We start from the raw sequence: 20,175 nt of genomic DNA, 5'->3' as shown, positions 1-20,175 counted from the left end.
AGGATGGATAGGTGATGCTGGCTGGTCTCCCCTTCCATGATTTTCTCTGGTGCACATAACATCCCACATGCGCCTTATTTCTTAGATATTCAAATCTGAGATCACGGGAGCTCATTTCAGAAGTGCTAAACATCCGTGGCTCCAAAGGAAGCCGTCAGGAGCTCTGCTTTGAACGTAGAGAGCAGTATATAAAAGGCCAAGTACCATCAAAAAAATCTGCTGCCTCAAATTGGGCACTCAAAATTGCCGATTCTTTTAATCTTGTGATATCCGTGCTTCAGCTCTCGGTAAGCGAGTGGGAGAGCTGGCAGGCAGTCCCGTCGGTTGTGACAATAATCACGCTTCGCAGAAGTGACGGCAGCGGTAGGGCAGGAACAGGCAGCCGAGGAAAGCCCAGGGAGGAGTCACTAACCACAGCTTCGGAGCAGGTTTAGGTTTTGCTGTTGTTTTGCCGGCATGCTGTAAATACATCCACCCGTGAGCACTGAGAAGCCAAAGTGGGAAATAGCAGCTTGCCGGTGGAGCTGTGTGCGTACCCTGCCCTGAACAAGGTCATAAACCCCCCCAACACCTTCGTGATCCTGTTATTACAGCTTGGGAATTCCTATACACCTGCAAGGAGCCTTCTCTTCCTGGAGAAGAGCCTTCTCTTCCTGGTCTCCTCAGCCTGGAGAAGAAAAGGCTCCGGGGAGACCTTATAGCAGCCTCCCAGGACCTAAAGGGGGCTTATAGGAAAGACGGGGAGGGACCCTTTATGAGGGAGTGGAGCGATAGGATGAGGGGTAATGGTTTTAAATGAAAGAGGGGAGATTTAGATGAGATATTAGGAAGAAATTCTTTGCTGTGAGGGTGGTGAGCCCCTGGCCCAGGTTGCCCAGAGAAGCTGTGGCTGCCCCATCCCTGGAGGGGTTCAAGGCCAGGTTGGACGGGGCTTGGAGCAGCCTGGTCTGGTGGGAGGTGTCCCTGCCCAGGGCAGGGGGTGGCACTGGGTGATCTTTAAAATCCCTTCCAACCCAAGCCATTCTATGATTCTGTAAGGAGGGTGGAGAAGAGAGGATCTTACATAAAAGACAATATCAGTCCATTTTTTCCTAACTTTTGAGTCCTTGCCACCATAACGCTACGCCTGGGGTGTTGCTCGTGTGCGAAAGTGCTGCATAATTTACCTTGCCGAGACATGGCATGCATTCGGTGCTCTCCCCGGCCCACTTATCTCCGGCTTGTCCTGCTGTCGAAGGACACTTCGACGCTTGCTTTCCACGGTATTTAATGGTCAGAAACTCCTGTGTACGTAACGGCATTTCTCGTGCCCTGCCCCTGAAAGCGTTATCAGTTGCGGCAGCTCTCCATGCCAGGAAGCTGTCAGCACGGTTGTAGTCACTGTGTTCATGAAATATCCTCCGAGGCAACCGCCTACATTTTAACTCATCTTTTTTTTTTTTTTTTCTTTTTTTTTTCCCACCCAGCAGTATTTTCTTTTTGACCAGAAAGCCATGTTTTAGACAAAAATACAGCAATTGCATTATCTGTCTCTCCAACAGTTTGGTTCTCTCCTCTCTCCAGGCGGCTCCGTCCCCTCTGCTGTGTCACATCAGAGCACGAACGCCCAGCTAATGTTTAATGTTTGTCACACGCACGCTCTGGGAATTGTTTTTGACACTGTTTATGACATGACATCCTGCATGTAACACACATTCGTTACCTGTGGTCTTGCTGTCTCGCTGGAAACAACCACCCTGAGCAGCGAACGAGGGGACATGGTTGATGATGTCCAGCTGGGGACATGGGCAGGAGGCTCCCACCCGTTCTCCCCTCCAGCCACCTCCCGAGGATGCTGCGAGGGATGGCTGGTACCTTCTGCGTTCCCCCAGCTCTGCTTCGCTCACACCTGGAATAACCAGACCCGGCGCTTTGGAAAAGGATAATCCAACTCCATCAACTAACGCCGCGCTTCCAGCTAGCGGACTTGCAACTTCTACTGGAATAATTCCACCCCACCCTGGCAGCGTTTTGCCTTTATTTTTTAGTCTATCTTTTGTTCAAATGCCTATTTTAAAGAAACAAAATAATAATTACAACTCATTAACATGGCATAAGTTTCTGCCGGCACGTGGGGTGCTGTATTTGCAGGTAGGAAATCATGGTCCATAGCTGAGTCCATGAATGTGGCCCTTATACTTCACATACGAGGTATCTGCAAGTGCAGTTGGGACTTCTTAGTCATTATTTAATTTCTTGAGATTGTTCTGATGCTTTATGTTGCTCTATTTCAACCAGCCTGCAAATTAGTCCCTTTAGTGATGGCTGTGACTTGCCTCCCTTTGTGTGCTTTGGTCGCCGCAGACCCCTGCTGCTATTTTGGCCACCAAAGAGAATACTTTCCTACAAAGTGGGAATTTGGAGCAATTTGGGATTAACTGACTGGTTTTGGAGAGCATTTCTGGTCACATGTATCGCAGCAGCGATCTGCAAACTTCATCTCCCACCAAAAATTCCAGTTAACCACCCCCCCACCCCCCCCCAAAGTGGTGATAGGAATCTTTGTGGAACACAAAGCAAAGTAAAAGCCTCCCAAGTGCTTTCAGGGGGCCTGATCCAACGCTCAAGGAAGTCAGGGAGAGTCTTTCTTTTGACTTCAAATGAATTCGGTCAGCACCAGAAAGAATTTGAGCGGTTTATTCATTAAATATTTTTTGAAGGATTCTCCCAGCTTTAGCCAGGCACAAATGGCTTCAGCGTCTGCAGTGATCAAGTCAGCAATTACATTTTTTTTTTTTTAAGCATTCAGGTCAGCCATTGAAATGCCAATTGAGAATATTTTTGCGAGGGTTTTATACTCACACCAAGCTAGCAGTCAAGCTGCTACTTCTCCTTTCATCTTCACCCCGCTATTACCTCAATATAGTGTGTCCATCAGTTTGCTTTTATTTATTTTTTCCAGGCTATTTTAGACAATCTGCTGAAGAAATCTCACTCAGCAATGAGTGTTGACCTTGAGCCGCTCCTTTTCTTTCTCTCTCCTTTATTTAAGAATGTGCAATGAATTAAGACATCACTTATATCCGCTCTCTTTGCAGGCAACAACGGCTCTCCAATCGAGCATGAATGGCAGGTCTGCGGGCAGCGCTGTCCTGGAAATGTGATATTATGGAAACGAGAGGTGACCTGCTTACAGACAAAACAAAGTGACGGGAAGAATCCTGCCTCCAAAATGGGACGCGACTGCCGCCTCCCCGAGGGGCCGCGCCGCTCGCTTCTCATCGGGGGCCCTTGACAGGCGGAGCGGGAGGACACGGGAGCACAGAGGTCTCAGCAGAAGTGACGGTGCCAGCGTCCCGCCGAGCCATGCGGGGACTCGGAGGTGATCAAGGGACTGGAGCATCTCTCTGATGAGGAAAGGCTGAGAGACCTGGGTCTGTTTAGCCTGGAGGAGAGAAGTCTGAGGGGGGATCTCATCAACGCTTATTAATATCTAAAGGGTGGGTGTCAGGAGGATGGGGCCAGGCTCTTTTCAGTGGTGCCCAGGGACAGGACAAGGGGTAACGGGCACAAACTTGACCATAGGAAGTTCCATCTCCACACGAGGAGGAACTTCTTTCCCCTGAGGGTGGCAGAGCCCTGGCACAGGCTGCCCAGAGAGGTGGTGGAGTCTCCGTCTCTGGAGACATTCCAAACCCGCCTGGAGGCGTTCCTGTGCCACCTGCTCTGGGTGACCCTGCTCTGGCAGGGGGCTGGACTAGATGATCTCCAGAGCTCCCTTCCAGCCCCTGCCATTCTGTGATTCTGTGACCAGAGCCAGGGCTGCCCTGCACCCCAGGGCATTGCTGGGAGGTGCTGAGCAGCCCCCACGCTGCAGGGCACAGCAGCATCATCCTGCCAGGGCTTCAGCGCCTGCATTTGGGGACAGCCGTCGGGGTGGATGCAGACCACTCTGCCTTTGCTTGGCCAGGCTAACCCCAGCCTGCCCCCTGCTTTCCCCCCCAGTCCTGCCTTTCCCTGCCTCCCTCCCAAGGTGACAGCCAGCAAGCTGCAGGTGACCATAAGCTGTGAAACCTTTAATTGCCTCCAAAACCTTCTTCTCATGTCATTAAAACCCGCGTGGAGAGGTGCAACTTCAGCACGATGCTCCATCCCAGACAGCAACCGAGCCACGGCAGACAGTGCGGTGGGACGGCTGTGCAGGACCTCGCCATCGCCAGCACGTCCCACACCGTTAACACCCAGGAGTTACCGGGAACAGCTCGGGAATGAGCCTGGGATGGTGGGAAGCTGCTCGGCCACGACACAGACCCCACAAGCCCGGCTGGCCACCCCAGCGCCGCGCTGCCAAGCCACCGCCATGGCACGTCGCAGCCCTGCACCGAAGGGAGGGGAGATTTGTGTTTAATCACATTTGGAGGAGAGAGGAAGGGAAATTCCTCAAATCTCTTGCTTTTTTCAAACCTTTCTATACCCAAGTCTCAGAGGTAACAAGGAATTAGTACAAAACCTTACCAAACAATAATAACCGCATTCAATGTGCTTAGAAACTCATGGGAACTTGAGAAACAAAAGGAATCCATGGTATTACGCTCAGAAAGGCTCGTGCTGTCAGAGGCTTTGCTGCATTTCTTCTCTCTCCTTCCAGTACTTGGCGTTAGGGGCTGTGCAGGGCCCAGGCTGAGGAGCAGAGGGGAGGGAAGAAATGCGTCCCCGGGGATCCAGCCCGCAGTTTGCCGCAGCCCCGTCCCAGCCCCAGCGGAGCCCGGCAGCCCAGATGTGATCAATAAAGAGCATAGCTGCCGACCCGGCTATCGGATCGCCCGGCTTTGATTTAAGGAGTTTCCCCACCACCAGGGACAGAACACTTGGGATGTTTGCATGGAAACAGGATCTGTGTTTAAGTCATTAGGCCAAATTCGCTGCAGGTGGAGGCAGAGGCAGCCCCACGGACGGGGCTGGGGTTGTGCCCACGCGGGTGCTGCATCTCATAGAATCATAGAACCATAGGGTTGGAAGGGACCTCTGGAGATCGTCTAGTCCAGCCCCCTGCCAGAGCAGGGTCACCCAGAGCAGGTGGCACAGGAACGCCTCCAGGCAGGGTTTGGAATGTCTCCAGAGACGGAGACTCCACCACCTCTCTGGGCAGCCTGGGCCAGGGCTCTGCCACCCTCAAAGGAAAGAAGTTCCTCCTCGTGTTGAGGTGGAACTTCCTATGGTCAAGTTTGTGCCCGTTACCTCTTGTCCTGTCACTGGGCACCACTGAAAAGAGCCTGGCCCCGTCCTCCTGACACCCACCCTTTAAGTATTTAAAAGTGTTAATAAGGTCCCCCTCAGCCGTCTTTTTTCCAGACTGAAGAGACCCAAATCCCTCAGCCTTTCTTCATAAGAGAGGTGTTCCAGTCCCCTCATCATCTTGGTAGCCCTTTGCTGTCCCCTCTCCAGCAGTTCCCTGTCCTTCTTGAACCGGGGAGCCCAGAACTGGACCCAATACTCCAGATGTGGCCTCACCAGGGCAGAGCAGAGGGGGAGGATGACCTCCCTCGACCTGCTGGCCACAGTCTTCTTGATGCACCCCAGGACGCCATTGGCCTTCTTGGCCACAAGGGCACAATGCTGGCTCATGGTCACCCTGTTGTCCCCCAGGACTCCCAGGTCTCTTTCCACCGAGCTGCTCTCCAGCAGGTCAGCCCCCAACCTGTCCTGGTGCATGGAGTTATTCTTCCCCAGGTGCAGCACCCTACACTTGCCCTTGTTGAATTTCATAAGGTTCCTCTCTGCCCAGATCTCCAGCCTGTCCAGGTCTCTCTGGATGGCGGCACAGCCTTCCGGTGTGTCAGCCACCCCCCCCCCAGCTTTGTGTCATCGGCAGACTTGCTGAGGGTGCACTCTATCCCCTCATCCAGGTCATTGATGAATATATTGAAGAGAACTGGACCTAGTACTGACCCCGGGGGAACACCACTCGTCACTGACAATCTGCTCCATCCTGGCCTCCTGCACCCTGAGGCAGAGCCCTCTGGGGCTCCCTCCCTGCTTCCAGACCAGGCAGGGCTCTCCGGCTCTGCTCCATCTCACTCCAGCCGTAGGAGATGGTCATGCTTTAGGCTGTTCGGTGGAGGTGACCAGTTGTGGTGTCCCCAGGCCCCTCCATCCCGGCCACCACCTATTGCCCATGCCTGCCATACTTAATCACGGCCTTACCCAACAACAGCTAAGCGGTGTCACTCTCTCCATCTTCCCCTCTTCACTCGTGACATGAAAATTGCAAGAAAACCTTGGTGTAACTCAAACCAAACCCTCCCGGGAGAAGCTACCGTTGCCCAAGGCTGGAAGAGGCTTAACAGCAGGCACCCGATGCATTTGCTGGCTGCATCAATGAGCTGATGCTCCACCGAGTGCCTCGCTCCCCGGGGTTTGCTGGAGGGGTTTTAGCACCTCCGATGCCACGTGTGGGGCTGTAAACGGCGCGGGGGCCTTGGTGCTTGGCTGCTGCTCCCATCACTCCTCAAACCCTCACGCCTTTTCATCTGCCTCTGTCCTCCACCACCACCATCCCGTCTTCCGAGTGGCCTTGAGCCTTCAAAGGGAGGGGGGGGGATCTGGGGGAGAAAAATCCACAGAGATTACTTTTAAAAAATTTAAACAAAAATATCTGGTCTTAGCTGATGTTAAAACCGGAGCATTTCATTAAAAGGCTGCAGGGCTTTTAAAGACAAACTATAAGCAGAGCCATGAATAATGCAGTTTCCATTCAGAACATGAAGATTTTAGCGCATCCATAATACATGGGGTCAACCTGAGAAGACGCTGCTAATGCACAGAAAAGCAGGAGGCGGCGGCCTCGGCTCTCCTCCGAAAGGAAAACAAACGGAGAAGTTTTAGGAGCTCTCCCGCTGGCTGGGCGCTCTGGGGTATGGCTAGACTCCGAGGGATTTTTAAATCCTTTTTATTGGTGTCTTTCTCAACTAAAATAAACTTGGTAATCTCATTATGAGATTGGGGGCTGCTCCAAGAGTGCTGGATGTGGCCCATATAACTCTGTAAATAACTGTCATTAAAGCTGGCTCCGCACACTTAAGGCTATTAGCCGTCGGGGCAGAGGCAGCTCTGGATGTCCTGGCTTCGCCGCGTGACCCGACGGCACGTCAAAGCCCTGTTCGCAGGGGAAAACCACGCAGGGCTCGGTTTGGATGGTGAAGACCAGCTTGGCTCATCCGTGTGATGAGTTGGTGGCGTCCCTGTGGGCGCTGCGGCTGCCGGGTGGGATGCGTTTCACGGGATGGGTGAGACCCTCGCGCACGGCACAGGATGGAGGGATTTAAGCGAGGCTTCCCCGTCTCCGGCATCGAACTCGCCCCGAGTCTCTCCAGCCGCTGCAGCGAGCGCTGGATGGGGCCCTGCGCGAGAGCTTAATGTGTCTGTGTTGTGGGAAAGGAGCCAAGGTATAAACATCACACTCAGGAAAACACAATCTCTGCAGTAAGGAAAATTGATTCTCCTAACAGTTTTATTCACATAATGTTTGGTGGCTTTACCAGAGTTCCCAAGTTATCTCCCTCCTCCGCTATTTAACGCTGCAGAGAGCATGTTCTCCAAATATCTTATCTCTTTAATAGCCCTTCCTTTTTAGAGTGTATATATCACTGGAATCTTCTGTGGCTTCGGTTACCTTAAACACGGGTTGCCGTTAAAAAATGTTATCCTTTCAGAAAAAAGGCCGTGTAGAAGTTACTCACGCCCATAAAATGAAACTAGAGGAAGAAAGGGTTTTCAGTGGCTTTTGTGGGACTAATGGGGAACAATCTATTCTCTGGATCAGGGTTTTATAAATCTGTTTTGGCCGAAAACCTGAATTACTATTTGCATATTTTTTCCAACAAAAGAAAGGAAGAAAATTAAGTGAAAAACCCCCATGATTTTGGTTCGGTGCCTGTGCAATCTGTCAACAAGGACAAATTCCCCACGCTTAATCCAATTACACAAAAATTCTCTCTGCAGAATTATTTGGGGATGAAACCGGCGAAAAAGTCACTGGGGACCTTTTCCCCCCCCCTGTTTTGCATCAAACCACTAGCTGCTACTCCTCCTGCACAGTGTCAGCTGGTGGGGACCCCGCGGTGGCTGGAAATGCAGCCTCAGCACAGACGCACGCAGAGGGGATCCGCTCGGGAACCGCCGGAGCGGGCCTGGCACCGCGTGGATAGCTCGGGATGTTTTATGGATTTCCCACCCCCTTGGCATGCAAACCTTCGCTGGGAAGCCGCAGAGGGTCTGGGTGCTCCGAGGGGACTTTCGTTCCCTGGGGCTCGGGAGATACGGTGCGACCAGGTGGCTGGACATGGACGGAATCCGGCTCTGGTTCCGCACTGTGGGATAACAAGCTGAAACACGTGGATTCTCCTTTACTCCACGGAGGGGAACAAGAGGATGCTCATCCCGGTGCGGCTGCTCACAGCCAGCAATGGGACGGGGTGGGCTTTGGTCTGCTCTAATCTGAATCTCCCCCAAAGACGCCGGGCTGCTCCCCGTTCCCGTGAAGGCAATCGCTCAGTCTGACACCTCGCTCTGCTCGGAAGAATTTCCTGATGCGGTGCTCATGTTTCCTCTGCCCTGCTGCCTTTCTCACACTTCACCTCTGCAGCTCTGCCTCCATCTGCTTTCCCTCCTTCCTTTCTCCCTCTCGGGCAGGTGGGGAAAACAGAAAGTGCCTGTGGATCGAGAGAAAATTTGCTATGGCAGAGACGGAGCTGATTTCATTCCTGGAGTAAACTCGGGAAAGGCTCCAGGGCTGTCCTGGGGAGGAATTTGGCCCGCGGGAAAGAGGAGGCATGGGGAATACATTAGGAGGGTCACCCCACTGGCTACAAACAGGCTTCGTATTGTTACCAAATGTTTGTTAATCCAAAAATAGAATTTAAGAAATGTAGCAACTTTGCGAGAGGAATTCAGACAATCCAGGAAATCCAAAGGTAGCCCTGTGACCCCGAGAAAGTCCCAAGGTAGCCCCCGAGCCCCGAGTACAGGGGGCGTGAATCAGACTGATCCAGCAACTTCAAGGAATGGAAAGGCGGGACTGTTCATATATCACTCGCTCCAGGGAAAGCGGAGGGGCAAAAGCCAGGAATAAATATCAAGTTGCCTCGAGAGCCTGACATTTTTGGTAGGAACACAATAGCAGAAGTGGCCGCTGTGATTAGCTCCGTGCTGGAGAGCCAGGGCAGGCGAGGAGGAGAGGACCGTGCCACTTTGGGGTCTGGTGGACACTTCTCTTGCCCCTGAGCAAGCCCCCTCATCCTTTGGTGAGTGCAACAACCCCGTCCCCCTTTCTGGAGCCTCCAGGCACGGCCACTGCCGCCTGTAATCACACCAAGACGTCACCTGAAGGGTATGCTGCAACCCACACGCGGTCCTCGTGTGTGCTGGTACAGACCATGGCTGGCTGGGAAGCGTCTGTGATGCTAAATGACTCCAGACAGGAACACGTTGCATTGCATGAGCTCTGGGGACTTTATTTCTTGTTGAAAAGGGGTTTTCTTAAACCTGCCAGGGCTTGGGCTGCCGGGGAGGGTTCTCGGCTCTGCAGCCTGGCTGGCACCAGGGTCCCCGCGTCCCGCGTTGGACCCCGTGCGGGGTTTGCCCCGGTTCACAGGCGCTGCTCGCGGCATCACCAGCCCACGCGTGATACAGCCTTCACGTGGACGAGGTATTTGTGCTCTAAAAGCAAAGACGAAAGCCGCTGTCAGCGGAAAGGAGAAACCACGCTCTCTGAGGGAAGAGAGAGCCAGGAGAACAGCTCTGCTGGGCACTGAGAAGGGCAGAGGGAGAGTCCTGTGGTCTGGGCTCCAAAGTTTCCCACCACCTTTGTTCAGACATCTCCCTGCCTTATGGTTCACATCAGCAATTATTTTTTCCCCTGATGCCGCAGCCAGAACTGGACCAAGGCAGGTCCTGGGGACCCTCTGAAGACCAAAAGGCAGAAGCATGGACAGCAGCACCAAGATAAGGGCCATGTCAGGGTGGGGAGCCAGCAGAAGACCAGGTCAACGTGGCTGTGTTCAGCTGCCATCAAGAAAACCAATTTCCCACCGCACGGAAGGCTGGCACCGAGCGCTGTGATGGGGACCGCCGGCACTGAGGCCGGAGAGAGACTTTTGATGGTGTCCTGAAGTTACTGTTGTTCAAACGACAGGGTGAGAAGACATGGTGGGCCCAACTGGATTGCTCGGGCATTTCTACCCTACCAGAAAACCAGCACTGGACAGACCGATGCACGCTCATTAGATGGGCTCCCGGGTGACGTTACGGCCACGAGCCATCGGCCGATGGCTCGTGGCCGTAACGTCACCCGGGAGCCCATCTAATGAGCGTGCATCGGTCTGTCCAGCCAGGAGGAGCACCAGCTCCAGGATCAGCGCTTGGACTGTCAATCCTCAGCAAATATACCGGCTTAAATTAGATTTGGGATTTCACCCCCGTACTGGGATGGGGCAGCCACAGCTGCGACAAGAACGGTCATGGCCAGGGCTTTTCCCCTGATCTGCGGGATTTAAGCCTGGGGAACTGCTTCAAGGTGGGATGTCCATGACGGAGGTCTTGGGGGGTCAGCAGCCACTGCTGGCTTGTAGCCGTGGGTTGATGGAAAATGCCCATCATATGGGTCCCGGACACCAGGGAGCTGCATATCAGCGAGGCCCCTGAGGTTATTTTCAGTGGAAAATGCCAAGCATCTAAATTTAGCACTTTACTTGGGAGGGGGGGGGGGAGAATGGGGAAAAAAGAAACCAACAAAACAACAAACAAACAAAAAACCAACGCGCCCTCATTAAAGCTGAGCATCTGCAGAGTACACTGAAAGCAGAACAAACGGGAATGAAAATCTCCCCCACCACAAGGGCAGGGCCTGGCTTGTCGCTGCTTATTGTAGAGGGGAGCTGTGCTTTGGCAGACGTGCCAGCTCCCGGCCCCGCGGCGCTGGCGAGCGGAGGGAGCACCGAGCCGCTGGGGCTCAGCGCGCGCCGGGGCTGCCCCCGCTGCCCGCAGGGACCCTGCCATGGGAACCGGCGGTCCCCAGGGACTGGCAGGACAGAGGATGCTGGCCTGGATGTGGGGACGGTTGACAGCCAGCAAGACCACCCCCCCAGGCAGCCCGGCTCTTCCCACCTGCCTGTACGACCCCACGCATGATCAGCGTCGCGCACCTATTCCCCATCCGACCCTCTCTCCCGTATGTGCAAAAGCAAAGCTCACTGCACGTGAACCCCACCAGCTAGAAAGTCAAACCAGACCCTCTCTGAACCCCACCAGCTAGGAAGTCAAACCAAACCCCCCCCTCCCCTCTCCAACCCCCGGGAAAATCCACAGAAGTGGCCGAAATGAATAAAGAGGGAGCGAATGTGTAACAATTTGGAGAAGAATTACTCCGCGAGACTAAAATATCCCTGGCACCCTGGTGGCTTTAATGCATTCTGCCTCTTGGCCCTGAATAAATAACAATGGAAAAGCAACCCCAGAGAAATATCAACCAGACAAAGTACATCAGCAGACCAGAGCGGGAGCCGGGGAATGTATTTAAACAGAGAAGACACTGAGAACGCAAAAGCCACACTGGAAGCTGAAAGGACAACCCATGGGTAGGTCGGGCAGGTTATAAACTCTGGATTTTCGTAATTTTTTTCTTGTTTTCCCTGACACCCAATGGCCAGAAGCTTCATGGCTGCTGTTCTTCTAGTATTAATTGCATAGCAGGTAAGTATTGTTTTAGAGGCATGGGCCACAACTTATAAACAGGTATTGTAGAAATTAGAGTTGGCCAAAATATGTCCACCAGCAGTTTATGAGAGGTGAAAAAAATCCAGATTTTAAAAAAACCCTGACATGTTCTGTCTATATATATATATGTGTAATTTTTTCTTGATTTTGAACTCCCTTGGCCTGGAAGGAAAACAATTGGACCAGCCTAAGACATTTCATTTTAATATTTTATCTGTGAGAAAGCCTCTGACTTTTCAATCTGAATTGATTTTCCTTTTAAAATTACGTTCATCTAAATTCGTCCAGGGGCGTTTTGAGGAAAGGCTTGAAAATCTTCCCTTTCTGCTGGGAAGCACTGCAGCTGTGGGGCTACAGGGCGGCGTGTCCTGGCAGCGTGACCGTCCCCTGGCAGGGACTTCCAGAGTCAGCACCTCCGTGGTTTACCATCGTCCTTCCTCCCTGGCAAACTACTGCTTCGTGCACAAGGAGTCGCTGACGAGGTACAACCTCCCCCCTTCCCCAGCTCGCAGTTGGAAGACCATTCTCGCCCGGCTGTAACGGGAAGGAGCGGCATTGGGAATAGCCACCACTTAACCCTGAGAAGGTGCTTTGCAAACTGCAAAGCATATCGATATCATTACGGTGCAGAAGTACTGGAGTGACCTCTAAGGTCCATCGAGTGATATTATTTTGGCAAGCTGTACTCCAGGACCTTGCTGTAGAGGTATTTTCTTGGCTCCCACTGTTCTGCCAGAGTCCCCCACAGCTGGCTGAGCTCACGGCTTGCAAACCGTGTTCAGGCTCAGGTATCTTAATGAACAATATATATGCCCTTAGTGTGGCTGGTTGTTCCTTCCCATTTTGTAGGGAAGGCTCTCCCAGATGGAGAGAACCTGCCAAGCATCCTTCTCTCATGCTAACTGGCAAATAAATCCAGAAAGTAGATGTGGAAAACTTGCAGAAAGTAAGCGTTCGCAGCAGTCGCGCCGCAGGGTGGGAAGGGGTAAGTGGCTGATTGCATGGTGGCATTTCGGTTGCACGGAGGTGTCCTTACCTTGTCCGTGCTGGGACCTGACACTGCCATCCAGAGGTGAGGACTGGTCCCCACCAGCTCATGTCTCAATAAAAACCCTCAGTGTCAAGCCTCGGGAGGAACAAGCTCCTTAAAGAACCATTGCAGACAACTGGGTGTTCTTTGCGTCCTCCATAGATGAACGATCTCCATTAACTGGGAAAAGTGAAAACGCAAATGAACAAACCATCCCTCAGTAAGAGTCAGGGACTCAGGTGCCTCCATCGCTCTGTTTGCCGTCGCTTCATCTGTCTTGAGAAGGAGCTGGAAGCCACCCAACACATGAAATCTTGTCCTGTCTAGGTTTTCCTTATTTTCCACTAAAACACGCTTGAAGAGCACGGGCAGAGAGCTTTTCCAGTGACTGTCAAGTGCAGCCTTTGACCACAGCCAAGCAGAAGATTGCTGCTCCTCTACTTTGCCAGCAGCGAGAACATTGGGGTCACCAGAGAAAGCCACCCACAGTCTCTTCCCTGCTCCCACCGTTGGACCCCAGAGATTTCTTTAGGTGGGAACGTGGAGGTAGGGTTGTGCTCGAGGCTTCCTGTGGCTGCAGGGCGAAACCTCCCAGCGTGGCTGCCCGCAGAAAGAGGAGAGGCGGCTCTGGGGTTTTCAGCTGAGTGGTGCTGGAGAAGTTGAGGTTTCACAGGACAATGACAACTGCAAAACAGGGAAATAGATCTGGGAAACCTGCTGAGTCGCAGCTGGGCTTTCTGACCTGAAGAATTATCAGACACTCCTAATGATTTGTATCAATTCTGTGTCACCAATTTCCTCCCTGTTCCATTAGTAATAAAAAAGTAATAGCCACTGGGTCTCTGTAATGATCTCCTGATGCGTGATACCAGTGACGGGCAATGCCAGCGACAAATTTAATGAGAAACGGAGACTGCCCTTTGACAGATACCACCCTGTGATGAGATGCAAAAGTGAGGTATGTCAAAATGCATTACTTTATCTAATAATTCACATTTTCTTCTGGATATGGTTGTTTCTTGGTTGTTTCTTAGGATTCCCAGTGTAACACAAGGAGCTCTTATTAATCCATTTCAGTGATTCCTTGGGATGAACAAACTCTTTCCGCCTAATTTCAAACCCACTTGAACATTATGGATTTGAAAGTTTGTCTAAAGGATCAAATGTTACGGAGTTCCTGTTCCAGGATAGACTGTGAAAAAGGGCGCAGAGAAAAACATGCTACAGCTAAAATAATTCAGTACATATTATACCACACCCTCTGGTAGCTAAGCTCTAGCAGAAATCCTATCCCCCCCAGCATATAGCAAATGCCATCCATCACATGTTTTTTTTTTTTAAAAAATCCAATTTGTGGAGGAATGGTTTGAAATCTTAGGGAAAGTTATTGTTCCAAAATGTTAGTGATTCAGGCAAACTTCTAAAAACTTTTCAAGATAGTCACGAGTGCTTTTGGTCCCTTCTGATCACCCTACCAAAACCAACAAATTGGACACATATCTGAGACTTTCAAATCTTTGTGGGCAACTTTTAACAAGCAGAACATAGGGAAATTACATTCAGCAGCGCTCTGCTGGCACGGACCTGGCATGAGACGAGAACCGATCTGCAGATGAAGGGTTCAAGGCTGAGGCACCCATCCCACGTCCAACCCTGTGATGCTGGGGGTGCTGAGCATCTCAGAGAAGAGCCTCCTCTCCTGACGTCCTCTGTGAGGAGTGGAGACATGTGACAACCTCCTGGAGATAATTCTGGTCTAGTGGGCTGAACGTGAGCATCTGACCCCCTGACCTGGGCATGTCTGTTGGACATGTGGATGGGACCCACCTGGCTTGTGCATGTAGGTGAGTCAAGCACAAAGGAAAAGAAGAAGAGGAATCCATCCTGGGCATGGGAATAGAGTTTGTGCTAGCTAGAGTTACATAAAATTCCCCTTTAAGAGAAGATGGAAAACTTCTTAATGGATCAGAAGGCAACTACTTAATGGGTTGGAAAGTCACCGGTGGAAGCTATGGTATAACAGAACAGACCAAGAGATGCCAGAACAGGCCTGGAAAAGTGTTTCGGGACTTCACATGCAAGATGCTGCTTGTGTGATTGTGGCGTGTGTTTGGTCACTAGGGAGAGGAGGACAATTATGGAGGGTGGAAAAGCCAGGAGAAGCACATTTTTTTCTCTTGATCTGTGCTGTAGAAGACAATGAGGGGAAACATTTCCATTTCAAAGGCATTGTGTATAGGAAATCAGAATGTGACCTTAACGGTGAGGGAAGTCTCCAAGGAGGAAATCGGGGAGCAACTGGAGAAAGTGTAGTAAATCACCAAGACTGGATGGTATTTATCCAAGAGTTCAGAAAGAAATAAAGTGTGAACTACTGGGAAGGTAGTGATACGGATACACAATATATTCTGGGGGTGAAGGGAAAGGAATCACAATTACTCCTGTGGACAGGAGTCAAAGATGAAACCAAAATAAGAGAAATATGAGAGTCAGGCACAGATGTTTCCAAAATTCTCAAAAAAAAAAAAAAAAAGAAAAATTAAAGCATAGTTTGGGAAGAGTTTTCCATCACTCCTTGGTCAGCCATAGATCACCTGATGGTATTTTGATCTGACAATATACTGCTACTTGCAGGGCTTTGCAGTCGCACAGCGCTCCCCGGCTTGTTCCTGTAGGCAGTATCCGCAGACAGCGCTTCTCCTGCTACCCAAGACATGAGGACAGTCCCCGCGGCCCCGCGATGGGTCCCCCCCGTTCAGGTTGCAAACCCCAACCAGCGGCACAGCTGCCAGGAAGCGTTTTCCCGACGTTAGGCACGAACTCCTCGACAACCGACACCGCAAGCCCTATAAAACGAGACACACTCACAGACACGCCAAAAGCACGTCGCAGCATGCTCTGCAGCCCCCAGAAACACAGCCCAGCAGGTATCACGTTGTGCTATCCAGCAGGGTACAATGGAGGGGCCGGATCCATCACCGACACTCAGATCTCAGAATTGGCTGGATGGAAACCGGACCATTACGTTGCTCTGATTCCTGCGCAGTGAGTCATTGCAACCGCAGTGACCAAGTGACAAAACCTCCATCGCTCCTACCCCAAGAAGTGCCCCATCTCTACGACTCCCTGAAAGGGGGGTGTAGCGAGGTGGGGGTCGGGCTCTTCTCCCAGGTAACAGGCGATAGGACAAGAGGAAACTGCCTCAAGTTGCTCCAGGGGAGGATTAGATTGGATATTAGCAAAAATTTTTAGACTGAAAGGGTTACCAAGCATTGGAACAGGCTGCCCAGGGAGGTGGTGGAATCGTCATCCCTGGAGGTATTTAAAAGACGGGTTGGCACAGTGCTTAGCAACATGGTTTAGTGATGGTTTTTGTCAGAGTTAGGTTGATGCTTGGACTCGATGAGCTGAAAGGTCCCTTCCAACCTAGACAATTCTATGACTCTATGATGGAAGGAAGAGCGGTTCCCAAAGCGTGGGTCCCCTATCCCTTTTGCTGAGGGTTGGCTGCCTGTAAAACTATACGCCGAAACACCACAGCCGGGGGATTGGAGCGCACGCAGCGCCTCTTTCTCCCACTTCTTCTGGTTCCCATCCAAAGGAATAAAGCCGCCTTGTGCAGGAGGACGACCGCCTCCATTCAGGGCCATAATGGGAGCTGACAGCTCCGGCGGGCAGCCCGCCGCGGGCAGCCGGCGCGGGCATGCAGGCAGCGCTGCTCCTGTCCCCCTGACAACGGCGAGCCCAGGCTCACCCTGCTGCCTGCAAAAGGTTAAACACGAGCCACTTCCCTTCCTTTTATCATCTTTTTTTTTTTTTTTTTTTAATAACGTTGTCTCCATTGTGTCACAGAGGGCGGAAATAATGCAGGTTTGTGCTGAGGAGCCCTCCCAGCGGCGGGAGGACGCGACGAGAACAAGAAACCCCAGAAGTGCTGCAGCCAGCAATACGAAATGCCATGGCAATGTTTGAGCCATTATCCCAGCACGGGAGGCAGCCGCTGCGAGAGAGGAGCCGGTAACGCGTGGGAGGGATGTGGCCAGCAAGGTGGGGCAAGGGAGAGGGTGCGAAGGCTGGGAGATAACAGCCAGAGGTGGGCCCACATCCCTGTCCCATGCTCCTCGTTATGGATCCCACGGGAAAGGAGAAAGTGCTTCTTTCCACGCAAAAATGCTGCCCGTGGCTTGTTACCATAAGCGGCAGCCGCAGCGGGGCTGGAGAGGACCAGTGGGCACTTACCTGGAGGGAAATGCTGCTGGCACCCCTTGGTGGTGCAGCCCCCGGGGACCCCGGCGAGGGGTCCTGTGCCCCTGCCCGGGTACCGAGGGGTGATGTCCCCCGGGGAGCCGCCTGGAGAAGAGCGGCGCTGCTGCGGTGCCATGGCAACGGACCTCCTCTCCATCACACAGATAATTTCTGCGCGGGGAAGCTGTTTGCTGGAGTGGTTTTGAGGGCTTTGAATGCAACTTAGAATTTAAAAAAAGGAGGAAGAGGGTTGACTGCCTGAAAAGGCTGCGGGGGGGTGGGGCGGCGGGTTGGGGACAAGCAGGAAAGCCCTTTTCACAAATATCCTTTGGTGTGGGAGAAAGGTCCATCCATCCCATGCCTTGAACATAGGAAGGACCTGTCCTGCCACCCTCGCTGAGCACACTTCAGCTTTCAGATATTCCTGTCATGGTGCGCTTTTTTTTATGTTTTTTCATTGCAGTTTGGGAGGAAAGAAGGGAAAAAAAGACACCATCACCCTCCCCCACTTCTGTATCTTCTGAGGAGAGGAGAGGAGAGGAGAGGAGAGGAGAGGAGAGGAGAGGAGAGGAGAGGAGAGGAGAGGAGAGGAGAGGAGAGGAGAGGAGAGGAGAGGAGAGGAGAGGAGAGGAGAGGAGGATGGAGATGGAGAGGAGAGGAGAGGAGAGATGGAGCAATAAATTCCAGCTCAGTACCAACCCCCCAGACGTGCACCATGAAATCCCATACTCTGCCAGGTGCCCAGCCATTGGGGAATGGCTGACCCGCATTTCTAGTCCCCGAGGACATTTCGGTGTGACAGACCCTATGTGTGGCACCGCTCCAGGCACTGGGACTAGTGGCCGGCACCACAAAGCACAGACTATCTGCTCTTGCCCTCCAGAGCTGTTTTTATTCTGACCATGTGCGGTTCCGAATAGTGGCTGTCCTGCAGATGCTCTTGGTTTCTTTTTGTTTGTTTGCTTTCCTGGCAACAGTTATCACGGGGAGGGGACTTCTGTGGTTCAACAAGTGTCCTGGGACCACAAATCCAAACGCTGCAAATCCACGAGTGAAAGAGAAGAAATGCAAGAGATGTGAGAACAGCCCTTTCTTCTCAGTTTGTACATTTTCCAGATGCCAGACCGAGCGCAGTTGACTTCAGTCTACTGGTGGCATTAATTGATGAAATCCCTGCGGGATGCAAGGGAAGGGTCGTTATTTGCCTTTGGTGTGGCTCCACTGGCAGCAGGGAAGGTGTGCCAGGGGGGTGGCACTCCTCTGTCTCTGCTCCTAAGCAGATGCAGCCCCGGGTAACAGCAGTCCGAGCTTCCCAGGCAAATCCGAGAGCACTTAGTCCTCCCCAGGAGAGGCCATCTCACTGAAGGTTAAACTTCATCTCAACAGCTCATTCAGGCTTTTGCTTTGTTGCCAAAACAGCCCACAAGCAGGACTGGGAAAGGGGGAAGTGGTGGGACAGGGACAATTAGAGCCAACTGCGGTGGAGGGATTTTGAGTTGATCTCTTTTTTCCCCTTTTAATAGCACTGTATTATAAATATCACAAAACCACATGTTATCAGACAGAATGAAACAATTATGCTCAACTTCACAACTATGGGGATATGAGCCTTCGATGGGGCCTTGTGCTCTCTGATGTGGACACCTGCTCTCTAGAAATTTGATGGGTGAGCAGCAACTTGACCAGGATGTGGGCCCCAAGTAAACCCCGTAAGTCAGAGCAAATTTTAGTCATGACCAATTGGGTGCTACCGAAGGAAGAACTCATCCCAGTTGCTGAGTCATTTTAATCACACGCAGCTAATGACCTTCTGGGCTGGGGGAGCGGAGAGCCCGTGCGCGCTCTTGCAGACGGTTCTGATTTCTTCAGAGGACGCAGCGAGCCCGGGTAGGTATAATGGATATCCAGGCAGCCGAGGCTTAACTCTGACTCTCCTGAGCGGAGTCCTGCTAGAAATAATGTCAGTGATTTTTCTGCCCCATTTGCTTTGTGCAGTTGCGGTTTTGCGTTCATTGACTAACAAAGCCCACTTTGGGTCCCCCCACCCCACCACACGTGCATACTTTCGCCCTCTTCCCTTCCGATGTCAGGAAGATTTTCCTTGAGAAGGGCGGCTCGCAGGCATCCCCCCGTCCTTGGCCCGTTATTTATAGGGTACCTCTCTGCAGAGCACAATGCTGGGAGGTGAGTGAGTTATTGTTCCGGGTGACATCATGGAGTGGACTTCATAAGGGGGCTCAGCGGATGGTCTCTGAAGACAGCTGCGAAAAAGGCAGCCCTGAAGGATATGATGGAGTGGGTGAGACATAAATTTCTTAGGACAGGCAGTGAAAAAACGTTTACAGCCCTTCTTTCCTGAGTCTGGTTTCAATCAGAGTCCCAGCCGTTTCATTGATGCTTCGCACTAAGCACTCACTCAGACATACGCTTTATGCGCTCAACCTGCCTTATTTATTTTATTTTATTCCCTTTTTTACTGTTTTTAAAATGCGCTGGTACAGGATGGCTTACAGATCCTCAGGCAGCCAGCTCCCATGTAAAGTAGCCACAGACAAAGGCTATCTGCCTGGATGTGAATCTGGCTTGCAGACGGGAATCAACTAAGAATAATATTGATAACGGTAATGAAGGAACGGGTTTATAAAACCATCACATTGCAGTCTCAGTCTATAACAAACGTGGTATTAACTTTGACATTCATTAAGGCAGCTTGCCATTTCTTCCAGGCTTTAATGGAAAAATCTGTCTGTTTAGAAGTGTTTGTTGCAACTGCAGAGGTTAGGGGAATGGATAGGTTGCTGATTAGAAAAGCCCTGAGCGCTTGGCTACCCCAGAGGGCATTTTAAGTTCATTCTCGGGCTTCTTGTTACTATTTGTATTTAATCTCATGTCTTGGAGCAACCGCTTTCTAAGTTTGCTGGGTCTGGCCTCGTGTATGCAGCAAGATGGGCTGTCCCCATCTCAGCCCTCAATGTCTGTCCAGACTGCTCCCGGAGACTGTTGGGATGGAGCCTCCACCACCGCCCTGGTGTGGAGTCACCTTCCCAGTCTGGAGAAAGTCTTGCTTATTGTGAACCCAAATCTCCTTTGCTACAGCTTCGGCCCATGGCTTCTTGTCTTCCTCCATCACAGACCTGGAGAACAGGCTA

General features: G+C 51.9%; 1 pseudogene; it reads left to right on the top strand.

The window, feature by feature from the left end:
- Window positions 1-3,274, top strand: part of LOC134520861 (uncharacterized) — a 29,970-nt pseudogene extending 26,696 nt beyond the window's left edge.
- Window positions 3,275-20,175: the final 16,901 nt, after the last annotated feature.

The sequence above is a fragment of the Chroicocephalus ridibundus genome, chromosome 9, assembly GCF_963924245.1.
Source record: "Chroicocephalus ridibundus chromosome 9, bChrRid1.1, whole genome shotgun sequence".
Taxonomy (NCBI): Eukaryota; Metazoa; Chordata; class Aves; order Charadriiformes; family Laridae; genus Chroicocephalus; species Chroicocephalus ridibundus.
The sequence above is the reverse complement of the archived record's forward strand: the minus strand, read 5'-3'. Positions and strand labels throughout refer to the sequence as shown.